A 21,647-nucleotide genomic window follows, 5' to 3' on the forward strand; every position below is an offset into this window, starting at 1 on the left:
GCATATGTGTGTGGCTGAGCAGATATGCATGTTGAACACGGAGGGAGAGGAGGACATTTCTGCTTCTCTTCCACCCCCACCCCACTCACTTTGTGCTGGTTCTGGTCCCCAGCATGGAGCGAGGGAGGCTGAAAGATGAAGATGCTGCCTTCCAGGCTGACTTAGTGATGCAGGCAGCAGGAGCAGGAGCAGGCGTCCTCCCACCCGGGAGACCAGAGCAGCACAGCGGAGGAGAGTGCGTCTCCCCACCTCTGCTTGGAACCTCACACTGCACTCGCCCCTGGAGGACTGACAGCTTTCAGCACTCTGCCTAGACACGGCTGTTTTCACGGTTAGCGCTGGCAATAGTGAGAACTGCAAAGCTTCCTGGGCGGCTTCGAGAATGGCGTTCCAGAAAAGAAGGCAGCCCTTGCAGAGAGACGTGCACAGAGCAGACGCCAGCGGCGAGTGCTCCCGGCAGACTGCTTTGCAGGCACTTGTGGGAGACCTCTTTGGGAGGTGGTGAGCCCAGAAACAAAATCCGTTAGGGTTGCTGCAGAGACTGGACCTTCTGTGTGAGCCCGCGGGAACTTCGCTAGTGAGAGGTGCATTTTACTGCTAATGTGACTTTATATGCCCACAGCCTGGCCGAGCTGAGGGCTGTTGGCTTTCATACAAGCAGGGCCCTATTCAGTGAGGAACAGAAAATTGAGCAGAAACTGAGCAAAGGGGGAAAATGTGATTACAGGGGGAAGTGAAGCCATGCAAATCTAAACCTGGAGCCGAGACGCGTTACTGAGAATTACAGGATCTGCAGGCTACAGGGAACACTGGGGGAATTCCACTTTGACCTCTGCGTTTTATGGGGGAGACAATGTGGCCTGGGGGAGTTGTCACTGCTCAGAGCCACGCAGGGGGTCAGTCTGAGCCAACGCCGAAGCAGAGGCCTACGGGCAGGAGGAGCACCTGGCGGGGCTCCTTCCACAGCCTCAGCCAACTGCATTCAGGCCTTGGAGACCGTGAGTGCTTTGAAGGAGGGGGCCATGCTCACCAACTGTTCCACAGAGAAAGCTCTCAGGAGGGGGCTTCAGTTTTACAAGCGCGTTCTCCTGCTGGGCTTTTGAATCCCCATCAGGACCTGGACACCAGTGCTACGGCGCCTTGTTAGCTTCTTGTTCAACAAGCTACCTAAGATGAGCTACTTCTGATAGATTTATTTTGGCGTACGGTTTTGGAGTTCACAATGTCAGATCGGGTGGGCCCCCCTGGCTCAGCCTCACCCACGGGTGACACCAGAGGACAGCAATGGCAGAGCGTGTGCAGAAGCAGCATCACTTGGTGAGCCAGGAAGGAGACAGATGGACCAGGCCCAACTCGGCCTCTATACGCACCCCTGTCCCCAGGGCCACATTCTGAGGGCAAGCCCCCAGCAACCCTCCACCAGACCCTCCACCAGATTAAGTTCTTAGTACCATCTGCTTACGTCTTTGGAGTTTAACATCCACATGAGGTTTGGAACTAAATCTTGCTCAAACCACAGCAGATACCAAGGCTCCCAGGGGATTCCAGTGGCGGCCACGGTCAAGAACCCCGGGTGAGAGGAGAGGTCTGCCCCTGTGCCCAGCTGCAAATGCTTGGAGCCTGTCAGCCAGCATTGGCAGCTGTGTCACCTGTAGCACTAGCCCCACTCTTACCCGATGGCTGTGGTTTATCTGTCCAAAGTGGCCCAGCTCTCTGATTTTTAAGCCCTGGTTGACGCTAAAGCCTGTGAGTCTAAGTGCAAAGAGACAGACATTGACCTAGCACAGCTTTCATTAAGCACACCTTCTCTTTATTCTGTCATTTTTTCTCTTCACTTCCTGGCACAGACTCCCCTAGCCTCTTCATCACTCTTCAAAGACAGAGAAATGAAAACAAGTTGGGTTGCCTTGAGATCACCCCAGAGGCAAGCGACCCTCTGGTCCTTTCAGTCATGAGTGTGGCACTGGGACTTGCTCACGTGGGGGCAAGAACACTGCTCGCTTTCCGGGCCCTCGTGAAACGCCGGCACACCGCCCTCAACCCCACAAGACCTAGTTTTGGAAACACCAGCGTAATGCTTATGAAGTCACGCCCCATGAGGTTTGGTCTTGGAGAAGTGTTACGGCTGAAAGAACACAGCCCATGCAATCAGAAGTAATTTCAAAATAAATCAAGTCCTCACTTCTCCAACTCCATGTGTGAATGGGAAACTGGGGCCCCAACACTTCTCACATTCTCCCTTTTTCTTCCCTCATCCATTGCTCCCACGTGCTGACTGCTTCCCACAACACCCTCCTGGGCTCCTTCCAGCTGTTGCCTCTAAGCCACTGTGGTCCTTGTCTCCTGCTCGTTTGTTTTTTCTTTTTTGGATCCATCTCTCTCCCCAGAGACCCCCAAGTCTCCATTCAGGAGGTGGGACTGACCTCACAGAGCTAGAGGTGAGCTCTGAAAGCGGAGTGTTCCCTGCCACCTGGGTGGAGAGAGGGCTGATGGAGAGGCGCACGTACGCTAACTATTGGTGCCCCCTTAGCTCTGAATGTCAGTGTTGGGGGCCCCCGGGCACTGATGAGAGAGAAGCCTGCGCTCACTCTGTGGGTACCTCCAAGCAGAGAGCTGGCCTGGGCAACCTCCCAAGGTTCCTTCCTGCTGGGGACTCCTCTTCCCCTCACTCTTCACGTATGGAAAGCATATTTGGCAGAGTCTCACCTTGGACTCTCTACTAACTAGAATCTCACAGTCCTCAACTCAGCTGGCTGTAAAAGCCGTGTTCCATTAGGCTCGCTGCAGTCCTTTGGTTAAGATGTTAGAAACACAGGCCGAGTGAACTCGGTTTAATGTTTCCTTAGAGTTTTCCTGAAAGTGGGGAAGAGAGTTCTCTTTTTTCTTGATTTATTTATTGCCAAAATTTTCTTTCTTTTTTTGTAGCACTTGGGGTCAGAGCCGAGGGACCCCAGAGAAATCTCCATTGCCATGATGTAATTTTATGGACAGGAAGTTCCATTCCCCTCTTCTGTGAAAGTTGAGGATATCCTGCCGCACGACTTGCGGCCAGACTCTGAAGAATGCGTGGAGACCCCTTTGGAGTAACACAGGATGGAAGGGACCGTGAGGGTTGTCAGCAAACACACTTTATGTAAGGGGAAGGAGCTGTTGAAGTGTCTTAAAATCCTATTGAATTGCCGGACAGGAGAGTACTGTGAAAACATCGCTGAGGCATATTAATGATTCAGATATGGAAAAGGGGTCACTGTGCCCTTGGCACCTATTTCATTCATTGCACATATGTGTTAGCCCTGCCGATAGCAGCCTCAGTGTTAGAGTAGGAGTCCCCAGATTTGAAAAACTCCCCAGGGAGACCCAAAGCCAGTAGCCACAGGGACTCCATATAGCTGGGAGTTTTTATGCCAATGATCTGTTCTCTCAGTGTCATGGGAGGTGGGGAGAGATGAATTTTAGAACCAGAATGACCTCAACTTATATGATTCATTAACTGTGTAAATTTTAGCCTTTAAATTTTTATATCTGTGCAACATGCATGTTAATCATTTCTCCTTTTGTATCTAGTCATTTGAGGAGCCAATGAGAAAGCATGTCTTGTGTGCTGGCATTATACCTGGCTCATAGTAGATGCACAAACTCCACATTCCCCTTTTTCAGATACACATATGCACACACGTGGAGTAATTCCTTAGGGGAGTTTTTCCTCAAAGTTCCATTATTTCTGTTCTGAAGTATCAGTTCTTTTTTTTAACGATTTATTTATTTATTTGAAAGTCAGAGTTACACAGAGAGAGGAGAGGCAGAGAGAGAGAGAGGTCTTCCGTCCGATGGTTCACCCCCCATTTGGCCACAACAGTCGGAGCTGGGCCGATCCGAAGCCAGGAGCCAGGAGCCGGGAGCGTCTTCCCAGTCTCCCACACGGGCACAGGGGCCCAAGGTCTTGGGCCATCTTCTACTGCTATCCCAGACCATAGCAGAGAGCTGGATCGGAAGTGGAGCAGCCGGGACTCAAACTGGCGCTCATATGGGATGCCGGCGCTGCAGGCCAAGGTGTTTACCCGCTGCGCCACAGTGCCTGCCCCTGAAATATCAGTTCTTAGCAGATAGAGAAAATGAGTAGATTGCGCTAATTTCTTTCCAAACTGTGAGTGACCGCATAAACTTTTAAATAAACCGATGGCCGCTGTCTTCATTTTAAAGAGAGCAAAAAAGTGGAAAGCTCACTCCTGTTCTCACCACGTGTGCAGCCAAGCTGGGAAGTCATGATGCATACACTGTCTACATTCTGAGATGAAAAACAAAGACATCAGAGTTTTGTCACTATTTCACTTACTAAAACACCCAAGTACATCACCAGCCACAGTAAGGCAGCCAGTTCTGTCTCCTTTTGAGTGGGGCTATGGGTCGCCTCTCATTTTCCCAAGTGACGTGGCTTCTGGTGGTGACATCACCATCATAGCTTTCCCTGAGAGCGCCTCACACCGCAGCCACTGTAGGCTGCTGCTCCTGGTGTGCCACAGGTATCTCTGTGGGGGCTGAGGCTGGGGATTTCACCTTACCTGGGCTCCCGCTGCCTCACTGGGCGCTGTCACATGCAGCACTTGTTTCTGTCATCCTTAGCCAGTGATATTAGTAATGACCAGCTAAGATATTGGAGCCAGAATGTGTGGATTGAAATCCTACTTCCTAAGGCGACTCTGTGTGAGCCTCAATGTCCAGGTCTGGAAAACTGGAGATAATAAATTAGCACCCATCTCATTTTGAGGACCCAGTGAGATGATCTGCATTTAGTGGAGCATGTAGTGGGCACCCAGGAAGTGTTTGGCATTGTTATCTAATGACTGTAGTTTTAGGGTGGTGGATGTGTGCCTGGCTTACTACTGCAAGGGGCAGGGCTAACTGGTCTTCCTTCACTCTTTCCCTTGGCTTTTCTCCCCAACCCTCCACTTGTGTCCCGGGATAGTACACACAATTTTCAATTAAACTCCACATTTATACAGGTGCTTTACTCCATCTGGGATGCCTTCCCTTCTTATCAAGACTTTACCACAATTTTCAGATGCCTGTGTTACTTTGAGACTCTTAATTCTAGCATCTAGAGACCTACTATCAGCCTTAAACTATTCAGGACTGTTACTTCAAAATACCGTGGGGTTTTTTTCATAGCTAATAAGCCAACAATGAATGTGAAGACCATGTGCCCTTGAGACACTTATTAAAGTCAACAGTGGAAGCCATTTTGCCACAAGAATGATGCAAATGTACAGGATCTTGGAGTTCACAAAAATAACTTTCAACTCAGTAAGATGAACACCAGTTTACAACAATCTAGGGCTTGAGCTACCTCAGCAATGGCCTCCGAAGAGTTGCTCTTGGTTGGAATTTTCTAATCATTAAATGGAAGTACCTGAGAGTGATCATCATGACCAGAGAAATCTTTAGACATGGAGTTTAGTGCAACTTTTGGTACTGAAGCCCAGGGAGGGGAAAAAGGAAGGTAGGACGCATTTTGTAATTCCATGGGGAGACGGAAATGTCAATCAGAGAGGGTAATGAGTTCTCTGGGAAAACAAAGAGAACAAAAACAGAGATTAATGAATGAGATATGTAGAAGTGGATTCTAACACTGAATTAGAATATATAGGCAAGACATTGTGGTGCATAACCAATCTGGAAATGACATCACTGGCATTCAGTTTAGAGCCTTGCTCTCCAGATGCTGTTTTCAATCTGACGAAAATGAGGTTGTGCTTGATTCTCCATTGTGATCTCATCCTTGACCCACAATGGCACTTTTTGGAGTGACTTCTATAGGTTTGCTTCTGCCATATTACAAGACTGATTTGCATAAGGAAAGTAATTTAAAATATATCACTGATCTTGGAGAATCTTTTAAAGTCTATGACATTTATGAGCCCAGCAAGGTCAATGTTTGTTTCAAAGTTTCTAAAGAAACTCTTATCTCTAAAGGGCTGATTTATTCCAAATAGCAATATTATTCTTCATTATAGCTATGAGACATCTTCATTTTAAACATAGTTTTTTAAGGTATCCAAATTCATTATATACACACAAAAGAGCACCAATTTCTTTTTTAAATTTTTTATTTAATAAATATAAATTTCCAAAGTACAACTTTTGGATTATAGCAGTTTCCCCCCCTATAACCTCCCTCCTACCCACAACCCTCCCATCTACTGTTCTCTCTCCCATCCCATTCACATTGATTCATTTTCAATTATCTTTATATACAGAAGATCAATTTAGTATATACTAAGTAAAGATTTCAACAGTTTGCACCCACATAGAAACACAAAGTATAAAGTACTGTTTGAGTACTAGTTATAGCATTAATTCACATAATACAACACATGAAGGACACAGATCCTACATGGGGAGTAAGTGCACAGTGACTCCTATTGTTGATTTAACAATTGACACTCTTATTTATGACGTCAGTAATCACCCGAGGCTCTAGTCTTGAGCTGTCAAGGCTATGGAAGCCTTTTGAGTTCGCCAACTCCAATCTTATTTAGACAAGGCCATAGTCAAAGTGGAAGTTCTCTCCTCCCTTCAGAGAAAGGTACCTCCCTCTTTGATGGCCCATTCTTTCTACTGGGATCTCACTCGCAGAGATCTTTCATTTAGGGTTTTTTTTTTCCCCAGAGTGTCTTGGCTTTCCATGCCTGAAATACTCTCATGGGCTGTTTAGCCCTTAAGGGCTGATTATGAGGCCAGAGAAGAGCACCAATTTCTATTCATAATTCTTTTTTTTTAATGTATCTATATTTGAGAGAGAGTGAGAGCGAGAGAGAGTGTCATCCATTTGTTCACTCCTCAAATGGACACAATCATTGGGCCTGGGCCAGGCCAAAGACAAGAACCTGGAACTCAGTGCAGGTGTCCCATGTGGGTAACAGGGACGAAAGTACTTGAGCCATCACTTGCTCCTTCCCTGGATGTGCAATAGCAAGAAGCTAGAACCAGAAGTCAAGTGAGGACTTGAACCCAGACACTCTCTCAGATCTCAACGGCTCTGCAGAATGTCTGCTCCTCTATAATCCCTCTCTATATGCAATCAACCGGGTGTTCCAATGGTTTTGATAATGAATGAGGTAGCATTGCTCCAAGGTGTAATTGGGCACTTGTTTGGAGCCTTCTGGAGTCATCTGCACCTTCTGTACTTTTCCAGACAAGAAAAACAAAGGCAAGAAGCTACTTTGAAAGCCAGAGCCAGTCTAGTGTCCAGTGATTTTAAATCTAATGTGTAAATAATGAATATAATTGCTTATTGGGTCACTTAAGCAAATTAAGGATAATGGTGTTTTTTATTTTATATTAAAATTTTTATTTATTTATTTGAAAGGCAGAGAGTTACAGAGAGACAGAGGGAGATGTGCTTCCATCTGCTGCTTCATTCCCCAAATGGCCACAATGGCCAGAGCTGTGCTGATCCTGTGCTGAGGTAGGAGCTTCTTCCAGGTCTCCCACGTGGGTGCAGGGGACCAAGCACTTGGGCCATCCTCTACTGCTTTCCCAGGCCATAGCAGAGAGCTAGATTGGAAGTGAAGCAGGTACATCTTGAACTGGTGCCCATGTGAGATGCCGGCACTGCAGTTGGTGGCTTTACCCACTATACCACGGAGCTGGCTCTTGACAACGGTGTTTAAATCATGAATTTGATATTCAGATTTTTATTTCCTTCAAAGTTCCCGGGCCTTCTCCTCCCTGGTTCAATGTACTCTGCCTGCCACCAGTGCATCTTACAAGTAGAGGACTGCTACCAGACTTTTATACTTCCATAGTTGCACAAGAAGCCAATAGCACATCCCTGACTTCAAGGGTTCGATCATGATCTTGACTTACTTCTCAACTCATATCCGAAGTTCCTCCTACCTAGAAGATGTAAACCACCACTTCCAATTGTCAATGTGATTTTGGGCATGTGGTTGAACCGCTGTGGGACTCAGTTGCTTTTGTTTATTTTCTGAGATGGGGGTGGTTGGAAAGGGTTGATGACATAATTTGTGAAAGGTTCATAAGTTGTAAAATTCTTTTTTTTAACATTTATTTAATGAATATAAATTTCCAAAGTATGATTTATGGATTACAATGGCTTCCCCCCCATACCGTCCCTCCCACCCACAACCCTCCCCTTTCCCACTCCCTCTCCCCTTCCATTCACATCAAGATTCATTTTCGATTATCTTAATATACAGAAGATCAGCTTAGTATACATTAAGTAAGGATTTCAACAGTTTGCTCCCACACAGAAACATAAAGTGAAAAATAATAGATAATTTTTTTTTAAATGATGATGAAATCAGATCAGACCTATTGTCATGTTTAATCCCAGTGAGAGTCAAGTTGGGAGTTGATAATTTCTTTTTTTTTTTTTTTTTTTTTTTTTTACAGAGGATCAGTTTAGTATACATTAAGTAAAGATTTCAACAGTTTGCACCCCCATAGAAACATAAAGGGAAATATATTGTTTGAGTACTCGTTATAGCGTTAAATCTCAATGCATAGCACATTAAGGACAGAGATCCTACATGAGGAGTAAGTGCACAGTGACTCCTGTTGTTGACTTTACCAATTGACACTCCTGTCTATGGCATCAGTAATCTCCCTATGCTCCAGTCATGAGTTTCCAAGGCTATGGAAGCCCTCTGAGTTCTCCGACTCTTATCTTGTTTAGACAAGGTCATAGTCAAAGTGGAGGTTCTCTCTTCCCTTCAGAGAAAGGTACCTCCTTCTTTGAAGACCTGTTCTTTCCACTGAGATCTCACTCACAGAGATCTTTTGCCAGAGTGTTTTGGCTTTCCATGCCTGAAATACTCTCGTGGGCTTTTCAGCCAGATCCGAATGCCTTTAGGGCTGATTCTGAGGCCAGAGTGCTGTTTAGGACATCTGCCATTCTATGAGTCTGCTGAGTGTCTCACTTCCCATGTTGGATCACTCTCCCCTTTATTTATTCTATCGGTTAGTGTTAGCAGGTACTAGACTTGTTTATGTGCTCCCTTTGACTCTTAGTCCTTTCATTATGATCAATTGTGAACAGAAATTGATCACTGGGACTAGTGAGATGGCATTGGTACATGCCACCTTGATGGGATTGAATTGGAATCCCCTGGTATGTTTCTAACTCTACCATTTGGGGCAAGTCAGCTTGAGCATGTCCCAAATTATACATCTCTTCCCTCTCTTATTCCCACTCTTATGTTTAACAGGGATCACATTTCAGTTAATTTTCAACACTTAAGAATAACTGTGGATTAATTACAGAATTAAACCAGTCATATTAAGTAGAACAAACAAAAAAACTACTAAGAGGGATAATGTATTAAGTTGTTCATTAACAGTCAGGGCTATGCTGATCAAGTCACCGTTTCCCATAGTGTCCATTTCACTTCAGGAGGTTTCCTTTTTGGTGTTCAGTCAGTTGTCACCGATCAGGGAGAACATATGGTATTTGTCCCTTTGGGACTGGCTTATTTCACTCAGCATGATGTGTTCCAGATTCCTCCATTTTGTTGCAAATGACTGAATTTCGTTGTTTCTTACTGCGGTATAGTATTCTAAAGAGTACATATCCCATAATTTCTTTATCCAGTCTACCATTGATGGGCATTTAGGTTGGTTCCAGGTCTTAGCTATTGTGAATTGAGCTGCAATAAACATTAGGCTGCAGACCGCTTTTTTGTTTGCCAATTTAAATTCCTTTGGGTAAATTCCAAGGAGTGGGACGGCTGGGTCGAACGGTAGGGTTATCTTCAGGTTTCTGAGGAATCTCCAGACTGACTTCCATAGTGGCTTGACCAGTTTGCATTCCCACCAACAGTGGGTTAGTGTCCCTTTTTCCCCACATCCTCGCCAGCATCTGTTGTTGGTAGATTTCTGAATGTGAGCCATTCTAACCGGGGTGAGGTGAAACCTCATTGTGGTTTTGATTTGCATTTCCCTGATTGCTAATGACCTTGAACATTTTTTCATGTGCCTGTTGGCCATTTGGATTTCCTCTTTTGAATAATGTCTATTGAGGTCTTTGGCCCATCTCTTAAGTGGGTTGTTGGTTTTGTTTTTGTGGAGTTTCTTGATCTCTTTGTAGATTCTGGTTATTAACCCTTTATCTGTTGCATAGTTTGCAAATATTTTTTCCCATTCTGTCGGTTGTCTCTTCACTCTCCTGACTGTTTCTTTTGCAGTGCAGAAACTTCTCAATTTGATGCAATCCCAATAGTTGATTTTGGCTTTGACTGCCTGTGCCTCCCGGGTCTTTTCCAGAAATTCTTTGCCTGTGCCAATATCTTGAAGGGTTTCTCCAATGTTCTCTAGTAACTTGATGGTGTCAGGTCGTAGATTTAGGTCTTTAATCCATGTTGAGTGGATTTTTGTGTAAGGTGTAAGGTAGGGGTCTTGCTTCATGATTCTGCACGTGTTAATCCAATTTTCCCAGCACCATTTATTGAACAGAATGTCCTTGCTCCAGGAATTAGTTTTAGAACCTTGATCAAATATAAGTTGGCTGTAGATGTTTGGGTTGATTTCTGGTATTTCAATTCTGTTCCATTGGTCTATCCATCTGTTTCTGTACCAGTACCATGCTGTTTTGATTACAACTGCCCTGTAGTATGTCCTGAAATCTGGTATTGTGATGCCTCCGGCTTTGTTTTTGTTGTACAAGATTGCTTTAGCTATTCGAGGTCTCTTGTGCCTCCATATAAATTTCAGCACCATTTTTTCCAGATCTGAGAAGAAGGTCTTCGGTATCTTGATTGGTATTGCATTGAATCTATAAATTGCTTTTGGGAGAATGGACATTTTGATGATATTGATTCTTCCAATCCATGAGCATGGAAGATTTTTCCATTTCTTGGTATCCTCTTCTGTTTCTTTCTTTAAGGTTTTGTAATTTTCATTGTAGAGATCTTTAACGTCCTTGGTTAAGTTTATTCCAAGGTATTTGATTGTTTTTGTAGCTATTGTGAATGGGATTGATCTTAGAAGTTCTTCCTCAGCCATGGCATTGTCTGTGTATACAAAGGCTGTTGATTTTTGTGCATTGATTTTATACCCTGCTACTTTGCCAAAATCTTCTATGAGTTCCAATAGTCTCTTAGTAGAGTTCTTTGGGTCCCCTAAATAAAGAATCATGTCATCTGCAAAGAGGGATAGTTTGAGTTCTTCCTTCCCAATTTGTATCCCTTTAATTTCTTTTTCTTGCCTAATAGCTCTGGCTAGAACCTCCAGAACTATATTGAATAGCAGTGGTGAGAGTGGACATCCCTGTCTGGTCCCAGATCTCAGTGGAAATGCTTCCAACTTTTCCCCATTCAATAGGATGTTGGCCGTGGGTTTTTCATAGATTGCTTTGATTGTATTGAGGAATGTTCCTTCCATACCCAGTTTGCTTAGAGTTTTCATCATGAAAGGGTGTTGTATTTTATCAAATGCTTTCTCGGCATCTATTGAGATAATCATATGGTTTTTCTTCTGCAGTCTATTAATGTGGTGTATCACATTGATTGTCTTGCGCACATTAAACCATCCCTGCATACCAGGGATAAATCCCACTTGGTCTGGGTCATAAGTTGTAAAATTCTGTATCAAGCAAGAGGTCACTGTTTAGCCTGCGCCTAACTTGTGCTAAGTTTGAGGCAAGAGTATAAATGGAGGCCCAGAAATGATAATTTCTAAAAGTTGTAAAAACTTGTAAGTAAAAATTTCACATTTGTTGCCTGTCTTGACAAGCATGCCTTCACAAAGACCAAAAGGCTAGTTTAAATTTAGAATATCTGTACTCCTAGGAATTCCGATGAATGTAACTACCTTCCCCACACATATTCCCTTCTTCTTCTACCTCCCCCTGTCTTACAACAGAGGACCTTGGCACACATGGGGTGGACACCAGCATCCACCATTCAAGTTCTGTCCACCTGCACACAAGCCATTGCTTCTTGGTTCCCCTACCCTCCTGCATCTCATGGCCTAAGAGGGGAGGGGTGCCAGGGCCCACAACAGAGAGCTAGATGTAGTTCTGTTTATTTTTTTTTTTTTGGTGCTTTTTAATAATGCACATGATGAATGATAGAGCATTTTCTTTTCTTTGACAATGAGCTAAAAATTGTATTGCTGGGATATGATGCTAATCTGAGTTATAAGAAGTCGACTCCTTGAAATCATTATCCTATAGCATTTTCCTAACATATATGGCTATTGTCCAGAAGTAGGTAATGGCTGAAGAATGAATTTTGTCTTTGTGATTTTATTTTTTATACTTTTGAATCTCCCAAAACAACTTCATTTCCTGTAACATTTCCCTCCTTTTTTTCTCGTTCTCATTTCTGTTTTAAACAGCAACAGTCAAGAAATACAACTGAGACTTGTTATACTCTATGTACAAAAATACTATTCAGTGATGTGTTAATAATGCTATTGTAATCAGTTATCATATTTAGTTAATAACGTGTACTGAGAATATATATAAGCTTTTTTGGGAAGCAATTTTAAATTTACTTGGAAACTGCTTATTCCCTTATCAAATATTTAGGTGGCTTCCACTCCATCGTGTGATGGTTTAAGATCCAGAAGGTACAGGAAGACATTAATGTATGAAAGTATTGACCTGACTCAACTGAACCTTTGACTACTATAGAGGGAAATACCATTACAGTCAGCAAGAGTTGGAAGATTGGTTTTTACCTGGAGTTTGCAACTTAGAAAATGAAAGATCATTTTGAATTGCTGCTTTTAGACATTTTACCTTAGTAATATCAATCCTTCACCTTCTTTGATAGTATTTGGATGCTTACTATAAAAAAATGAGGCCAACTTGCAACAGTACAGGCCAGAACATGACTCTCCAGGTCTCTGATGGGAGGCTTGGGTCAAGTTCATAATTATGATGCTCTGCAGGTGAGCCCAGAGCATTGTTGGGTATAAGGAGCAATGTCAAGGAGGCATGCCTGGCCCAGGCACTGTTATGGAATAGCCACTGGATGTCCAGCTGATGATTTTTAAAGAAAGGATTTGTGATACCTCAACCCAAATATTGTAGGTTAGTTTATTGGAGTTAAAAAAGGCTAGGGGTAAAATCAGAAATGGCTTAAAGAGTGGCTCATCATTGCTCCATCAACAGATTGCTGCTAGAAATTCCATCAACACAGCCGTTAAATATGAGGCATTGATACCTGGTAAGTCCACTTATCTTTTCTGGTCAAAAGTTTGGGAACCAAGATGAACATTGTAATGCCACTTTTTGTCATAGCTGTTTGCCGCCAAGGATCCCTCATTTGTACAGTAATCATTGTTTGGTTCTTTGCTAAGTACTCCACATTTTCTCCTTTAATCTTAATAATAACCTATGAGATACCAATATTATATGTATTCCACAGAAAGGAAAGTTCAAGGTAAAAAAATGTTAAATAACTTATCAGAGATCACAGAGCTAGGAGATGGTTGTACCAGCTTTTCAATGTAGACACTGGGATCAGACACAAATCCTTCATCTTGACCTATTAAGATCTAATTTATAGAATTCTTAGGGAGGATTTTGGACTTCTGCAAGGCTTGGAATGGGGCTCTGAGCTGGTTCTCCCTAGGTCATATTAAACTAAGAGACCCAGATGACATCTGTTTTACACTTGTTAATAAAGATGAGGGCAAGAGTTTGACATTTAGGAGATAATATAACAGAACTCTGTGGGCTCTCAGCTTGAGGTCCACAGGAACAAAATGACTCCCTCCCCCCTAAATCACCTGCAATCCAAAAGCTGTAGGAAAAGGAAATGGTTGCCCATTTGTGTTAAGGATTCAGGCCCCTGGTCCATGTTTGGTTTACGGCTATGATTGATGTACACCAAGCAGTAGAATGTGCTCTTTACAAGATCCATGGCTGTTTTCTGGCACTGAAGCCTGGAACAACTCCAGAGACAGGTTGGTATCTGGTACAGATCCACCAGTTCACCCCCAATCCCCAAACGGGTTTTGGGATTGTGTGTCCAAGGATCTGCCATGGTATTGGCTTGAAGTTTTCAGTTCTACAAATCTGATCTCTCCCCAAGGCTTACCTTGATGTTGAGTCCAAGTCCAGTTGACAGAGTTGATGATGATGTAAGAGACAAATGCTTGAAAACTGGACGTTCGCCCTTTTCAGGAAAGGCTGTGGCAGAGCTTAGCGTTGCCTTTTACTTTAGAGGTCTGAGCTACTGAGTGGATGGTGAGGGGAAAAGACAAACTGAATATTCTATACGGTGTGTTCCTGCAAACCTGAATGCTGTGCTGCCGCAGTTCACACGCTTCCTTTTCAAAGCTACCTCCTCAGTTGCTCCAAACACAAAGTTTAAGATAAGAATCTTTGATGGACCTTAGTTGAACAATGATAACAGATAAGTTTTGCAAATCGATTATACATAAAATATTGCATAACTGAGTTTCAAAGAACTAAACTTCAAATCGATTTATGTGATATGAATTCAAGTCAAGGTGCTTCACTCAAATTGGTAGGCTGGTTTTCACACTGCCCTTCTGAAATGTATGCTTATTGAAGTGATACTTAGTGAAGAGGATACGTTTGTATAATTGGTCATGTTCATTGAATCTTTGTCTTGTTTCTACTCTAGCCCAGTGGCTCTCAGGTGGTAAAATGAAATGTAATAATGATAACTATGATAAATACAATAAAAAGTTGGGATAGTGGGCATTAGATCCAATCCAACAGTTAAGACACCTGTGTCCCATACTGTAATTCCTGAGCTTGGTTTTTGGCTTCGGCTCCTGACCCTAGCTTCCTGCCAACACAGACTCTGGGAAGCAGTAGTGATGGCCCAAGTAGTCAAGTTTCTGTCACCTTTGGGGGAGACCTAGATGAGTTCCCCACACTCATCTTTGGCCTGGCATACCTCGTCCATTGCAGGCATTTGGGGAGTGAACCAGCAGACGGGAACTCTTTATCTGCCTGTCTGTATCTCCTGTCTCACTGCCTCTCAAACAAATAAATAAAAATTTAAAAAGTAATGGTAGGTAGAGACAGACATAAGATTTGGAATATTGAAGCTCTTAATTGGAGTGGGCACTGTGGCACAGCGCGTTAAGCTGCTTGCAATGCCCACATACCATATCAGAAAGCTGGATCAGGTGATGGCTATTCCACTTCTTTCATTTTTTTAAGGAATTCAAGGACAATATATTTTAGGCATTCTTTAATTCCATTTATACCGTAATTAGCCAAATCATTAAAAATTGTTTGACCATATGTAAACCAAATGGCCATAAATTTATTATATTTTTTGTAAAATTCATAGTAACGTAGAATTACAGAGAAATTTTAAGCATGTTAAAATATGTTCACCATAAAAAACTATTTTTAAGTTTCTGCTTAAGATGTTTATATCGCAATAAAATAAATACTACTTTCACCTGGCTTAGGTCTGCTTTCATTAATAATTAATTTGTTCTTTTCTATTTCTTCAAAGTTATAACTCTTTTTTTATCTATCATATCCATAGAGACTTCTACATAGTTGATTTTTTTTCACAGTGCTGGTTCAGGTAATGACTATTCCATTTCTGATCCAACTCCCCGCTAATGCACGGGGGAAAGCAGCAAATGATGCTTCAAGTACTTAGTCCTCTGCCTCCCACGTGCTAGACCAGGGTAGATAGAGTTCCTGGCTTCTGGCTTCAGCCTGTCCCAGCCCTGGCTGTTGTGGGCATTTGAGGAGTGAACAAGGGGATGGAATACCTCTCTGTCTCTCTTCCTCTCTCTGTCACTCTACCTTTCAAATAAATAAATGAAAAAATATTTAGAAACTTTTATATTTGCATATGTAGTAGCTAAATATATTCTCCTTATTTAAAAATGTCAAACAAATTAGATAAAGCAAAAGTCACTGGTGACATCTTCCTAATTTGTGTTTTCCAGAGAGGGAATTTCTGTTATCAGTTTGCCAAGTCGCCTTCCACACATTTATATAAATACCTAGGTGCAAACTCTGGATAGATCATTTATATAGATGGCAGCATACACTACACTCATTATACTTCAGTTTTTATTTTCTTTTTTTGTAAGACTTGGTGATTTTTTCTATATCAATGCAGCTCTATTTCATTCTTTTGAATTCCATAGTGTGACTCTCCCATGGTTTATTTAACATTCCCCATTTCCTTGAATGTGCTGTTTTTGCACATGTGTGGGTATCCTAGAGAAACACTCTTACATATGCACAGAGATATGTATTCAGCTTGCGATTTTTTCCAAGTAAGGATTTTAATGAAAAGCAAGTTTCCATTCATTCTCCCCACAATTTCCCAAAATAAAAATGTAAAAGGACAATCGCATACTTTAAAAGGGACATAATTAAAGAAAAAGCACACACACAAAGACAGACTACTCCTAGGAAAGATAGATGGAAAGATATTTTCACTGCAGATCTGTGAAACTGTCATAATGGATTAGCTCTGCTGCACGAATCTGATTGGGGAACCATTGCTTAGCCTCAAAATTAAATGAGCTCATTTTCCATCAGGTAGGATGGAAAGAAGTACATTTTCCAAAACACTGAAAGACCCATAGCTGTGGATTCCAGAATCTGGGTGGCTCATTGCTTTTGTCACCTGAGTTACTTGCTGCCCTCACACCCTGGCTCCTGGGGAGGGGGTGGGGGAAAGGGAGCCAGTGGTGCTACTGAATCCATCTGTGCACACTGCTGCTGAAGGCTCCTTCACACCAGCAGGCCCCGCTGTCTTCTTGATCTTGAGAATGTTCATCTTTGGTGGGGGGGCTGTTCCCAAAATTGTCAGTGGTGTTTCCAGGTGCATGCCAGATGAATTGATGAGGTGGCACACAGGGAAACATTCCTCAATGCAAAAGTTATGTATTATCTATGGTTTAATATTTATGACAAAGAAAAAGATTTTAAAAAAACCATTTGGTATCTAATGTAAGAAATGGGTTATTGAGGCTGGCGCCGTGGCTCACTTGGCTAATCTTCTGCCTGCAGCGCCGGCACCCTGGGGTTCTAGTCCTGGTTGGCGTGCCAGATTCTGTCCCAGTTGCTCCTCTTCCAGTCCAGCTCTCTGCTGTGGCCTCAGGAAGGCAGTGGAGGATGGCCCAAGTGTTTGGGCCCTGCACCCGCATGGGAGACCAGGAGGAAGTACCTGGCTCCTGGCTTTGGATCGTTGCAGCGCGCCAGCTGTAGCAGCCATTTGGGAGGGGGGGTAAAACAACAGAAGGAAGACCTTTCTCTCTGTCTCTCTCACTGTCTAACTCTGCCTGTAAAAAAAATTTAAAAAAAGGAATGGGTTATTGAAATAAAACATATTTGAAATCATACTTGCTTGTGTCAACATAGAAAACTCTTAAAGGTCAGGTAAGCATTCTATGAGATCCTGGGCAATTTCCTTAGCCTTTTCAGATCCTGGTCTTCCCATAGGGCTGGTGCTGTGGCAGAGCGGATAAAGCAGCCATCCTATGTGGGCACCACTTCAAGTCCCAGCTGCTCCACTTCCAATCCAGCTCTCTGCTAATGCCCCTGGCAAAGCAGTGGAAGATGGCCCAAGTGCTTGGGCCACTGCACCCACGTGGGAGACTTGGATGAAGCTCCTGTCTCCTGGCTTTGGCCTGGCCTTTTCAGCCATTTAGGGAGTGAACCAGTAGATGGAAGATTTTCTCTCTCGCTCTCTCTCTGTAATGCTGACTTTCAAATAAATAATTAGAAAATGAAATGGGCTCATATGTTTCACATTGGAATGTCATGAAGATTACATGCAGTAGAAAGAAGCGTGTGTTATGGCACATAACAGCTGTGAATATGAGGGGAGATCTTTGAAAAGTTCATAGAGAATGAGTAACAGAAAAAAAAAACAAACCCATGTTTGTATTTCAAAAGATCTTGGCACCAAAAACATTTTCTTTCTTTTTTTTTTTTTTTTTTTTGACAGGCAGAGTGGACAGTGAGAGAGAGAGACAGAGAGAAAGGTCTTCATTTTGCTGTTGGTTCACCCTCCAATGGCCGCTGTGGCTGGCGCGCTGCGGCCAGTGCACCGCGCTGATCCGATGGCAGGAGCCAGGTACTTATCCTGGTCTCCCATGGGGTGCAGGGCCCAAGTACTTGGGCCATCCTCCACTGCACTCCCTGGCCACAGCAGAGAGCTGGCCTGGAAGAGGGGCAACCGGGACAGAATCATCGCCCCGACCGGGACTAGAACCTGGTGTGCCGGCGCCACAAGGCGGAGGATTAGCCTAGTGAGCTGCAGCGCCGGCAACCAAAAACATTTTCTAATTCCATTTTCTACAAGCTTTTTGAAGTTCCTTTAGGATTTACTTTTATCATGTTCTTCTCTTCCTCCCCAAGTATTGTCTAGCCCAGGTCCTAATCCAGAGTCTCATTTAGGTGACTTTGTCCATCAAAGTCTTAGTAAGGTTTTAATTGTTGATTGCATTTATATTCTAATCGCACAGTTTTGAAAACTAGTGAAGCTTCTACTCCTCGATGAATAAATCTCTTAGTGATGGAATTCCAGGCCCAGACAAGACATTCCTAAGGAGGGAGAGATGCCTAGAGGTAGGAAAAGAACACCACATCGATTATTTTTTAGGTCCATATGGGACGCAGAAGAATCCATGTTTGCTGTATTCCAGTTATCAACTGTCACTTCCTCTCGTCCAAGGTGTGTGCTTTCTGACATACAATGCCAAGATAAAAAAAAAACAAAAACAAAAACAAAAAAAAACTAAAAACTGTTAAGACCTGAAATAAGACCTGAAAAGAAACGTCTTCTGTTGGGGGGGAAAAAAAGATAAATAAAACCAGCTCTAGCTACTCATCCAGGGATAATCAAAGGGAAGTGAAAGTTCCTGGCTTCGTTTTGAAACTGGGTTTTATTTTCCAGGTGATTGGAAGGTATCAAGAAGCATGGCTCATGGGAATCTCCCGTGGCCGCCCCAGGTCCTTTGTGAAAATGTAAGCTACACCGGCTCTCACCCAGAGAGCAGCATGTATTGTCTGGAAACAATTAGAGGTATTTTTTCCATCCTGATCTGACAACCTCAAACACATAGGCAATTGGGAGAGAGGGCGGTGAGGTCTAGGTTCCACTGTTAACTATTTAAATGGTTAAAATATTAAAACTAATTAAGTTGAATTTACTTGGAGCCCCCAAGGATGGGCCCTGATGGAATACGGAGCTCAGAGAGGCTTAAAAGTCACCAGGAAGAAAAATCTTGGAGCTCTGGAAAATATTTTGTCACTGCTAATGATTTTCCAAGACCCTTCAGGAAAATAGTCTAACAATGAATGGCCGTTTTGGGCAATGCCTGAAGCAACATCAGAAGTGACCTGTAGACCCGGGTGACTGCAGGTGAGCCTGGTGTCACGTCTTCTTTAAGGTGTGGCATCAGCACTGTGGTCCCAGACCAGAGCACAGGCACTCTTGCGTGACAGGCTGTCCCCACCATTAGAATGTTCTCTTTGTCAAGATGCGCCAGTCTCCTGAAACCTGCATTTAAATGATTAAAAAGAGAAATGATGTGGGTTTACTTACTGGTTTGTTTGCTTTGAAAGAAAGCTAACAGGAAAGAGAGGTCAGGGAGGGGTCAGGGAGGCAGGAGAAGGTGTTCAGGAGAGGTGGGCCAGCATGCAACAAGAGAGATGCAAAACAGGCGTCCCCTGCATTTGGCAAGCTTTCTCAGAAACCTTTCAAACTTGATTTTCAAACTGATGCTAGAGGCAAATGTTCCCACCTTTTCCCTGTTGGTCAGCAATGTCCAAATTGCCAAGTGCTATAAAGGACAATTGTGTCAACAGCACAAGGCTTTGCATCTGCCAAATGGTGCCCAGCAGAAACACCACACATGGGGAGGCAGCACTGTGTGGGGCAGACCCTGGAATGCAGAGCGAGGACCAGGTGTGAATCCTCACGCCAGTGCCTGCCCATGTGTGGCTCCTGAGTTGCCCAGCAGGGGGCTTGCGCCATGCAGCCTGGTCACAGGGATGTGGAGATGAGGCAAAAACTAACATCCACTGTCCCTTGGGCTCCTTTCCCTCCCCACTCCTTCCCCTGCATCGAGCCCCTAGCACAAGGAACATGCCTTCACACCTGGAGAAGTAGGTTCAACCACTGGTGTAAGATTCCTGGGGTTCTAAGTCTCCCACTGGGCAAAACAGTACATTTCATCTGGGCTTCAGAATTAACTTTCTAGAATAGAAAATTCAACATAAAATCTCCGCTTGTGGATTCATCACTAGATTGCATCAGGAACTAGCAGATACCTCATTTTTTTTCCCCCGCAGAGCATCACGTGCAAACTTTTCTTGAGAATATTCCTTCTTTAACAATGCTAGGTTTGTTTATTGGATTTGATGAACTTTTTTTATCCAAAAGGAAGCAAAAATAGCATTAAGACTAAAACATTTCCTTAGCATTGATTCTATGATGAAAGCCGGTCAGTCTTTCCTTAGATGTATTTTATCTTTCATCACAGTCTCCTAATTTTCCTCAGAGAAAAACTTAGAGTTGACCATATTCACACCTGTTGATTCTTGAGCCAAGTTTATAGTAATCCTCCGCCTTCTCCATCCACAGCTCCAGAGCTGGCAATGTTACCCACGCAGGATCCTACTGAGATGTGAGCAATGGTTAGTACAATGGCTTCCTGGGAGGAAAAAGCAGGAATACCAAAGCTCAGGTGACTAGCAGGAGCTTTGCCCCTGATTTTGCATCCCTTTGTCATCATTTTATGCAAAACTTGAATTAATATATATAACATTCCCTTAGCAAATTTGGAGGAGGCAAGAGACTGTCCCACAGAAAAGATAGTTGAGAGTCTAACATCAAAAGTTACACAAAATGCACAAGGCACAGAGTTAGGAACTAAATGTAGTCATTATTCTGAGGCCATCCTGGCTGGGGCAACCACTATCACCCACCTGAACAGGCTTTGAACACTATTTTTCTACCCTGTATAATGTCTGAACTCTCAAAGGAGGAGCCCAATGAGCTTCAGCATACACTGTTTTATCCAAATGCTTTTAAAAATTTGAGTACTTTAAAAAGTTCATGAAATACGAAATTAAATGAGAAAATTATTTTGTTTAAAAAATTTTGAAATCTATGCATAGTATTTTCATAATACACATTTCCATGAAATTTAAAAAATCCTTTTGATTAGCTTTATTTTTTAAAATTACATTTATGAAATGCATAACATGAAACTGACCACCTTACCCTCAGTCAGTGTCTCTTCAGTAATGGTAAATTCATTCACGCTGAGGGGCAACCAATCTCAGGAACTTTTCACCTTGTAAAGCTGAAACTCTGTATCAAAGAAGAGATGACCCTCTTCTATCCCCCCCCCCCCCCCGCCACCGCCCCCCAGGCCCTAGTAGCCAGCCTTATTGGTTGGCTTGTTTTGAAAGAAGGTTGCCTACTTTGTCTCTGCCTCTTGTCTCTATGAATTTTAATCTCTTTAGTGGCTATTTAAGTGGAATGTTTGTCTTTTTGTAACATTTTACTTAGCATAATGTCTTTTCTTTTCTTTCTTTCTTTTTTTTTTTTTTTTTGAAAGGCAGAGTGGACAGTGAGAGAGAGAGAAAGATCTTCCTCTGTTGCTGGCGCGCTGCAGCCGGCGCACCGCGCTGATCTGAAGTG

The sequence above is a fragment of the Oryctolagus cuniculus genome, chromosome 2, assembly GCF_964237555.1.
Source record: "Oryctolagus cuniculus chromosome 2, mOryCun1.1, whole genome shotgun sequence".
Classification (NCBI taxonomy): Eukaryota; Metazoa; Chordata; class Mammalia; order Lagomorpha; family Leporidae; genus Oryctolagus; species Oryctolagus cuniculus.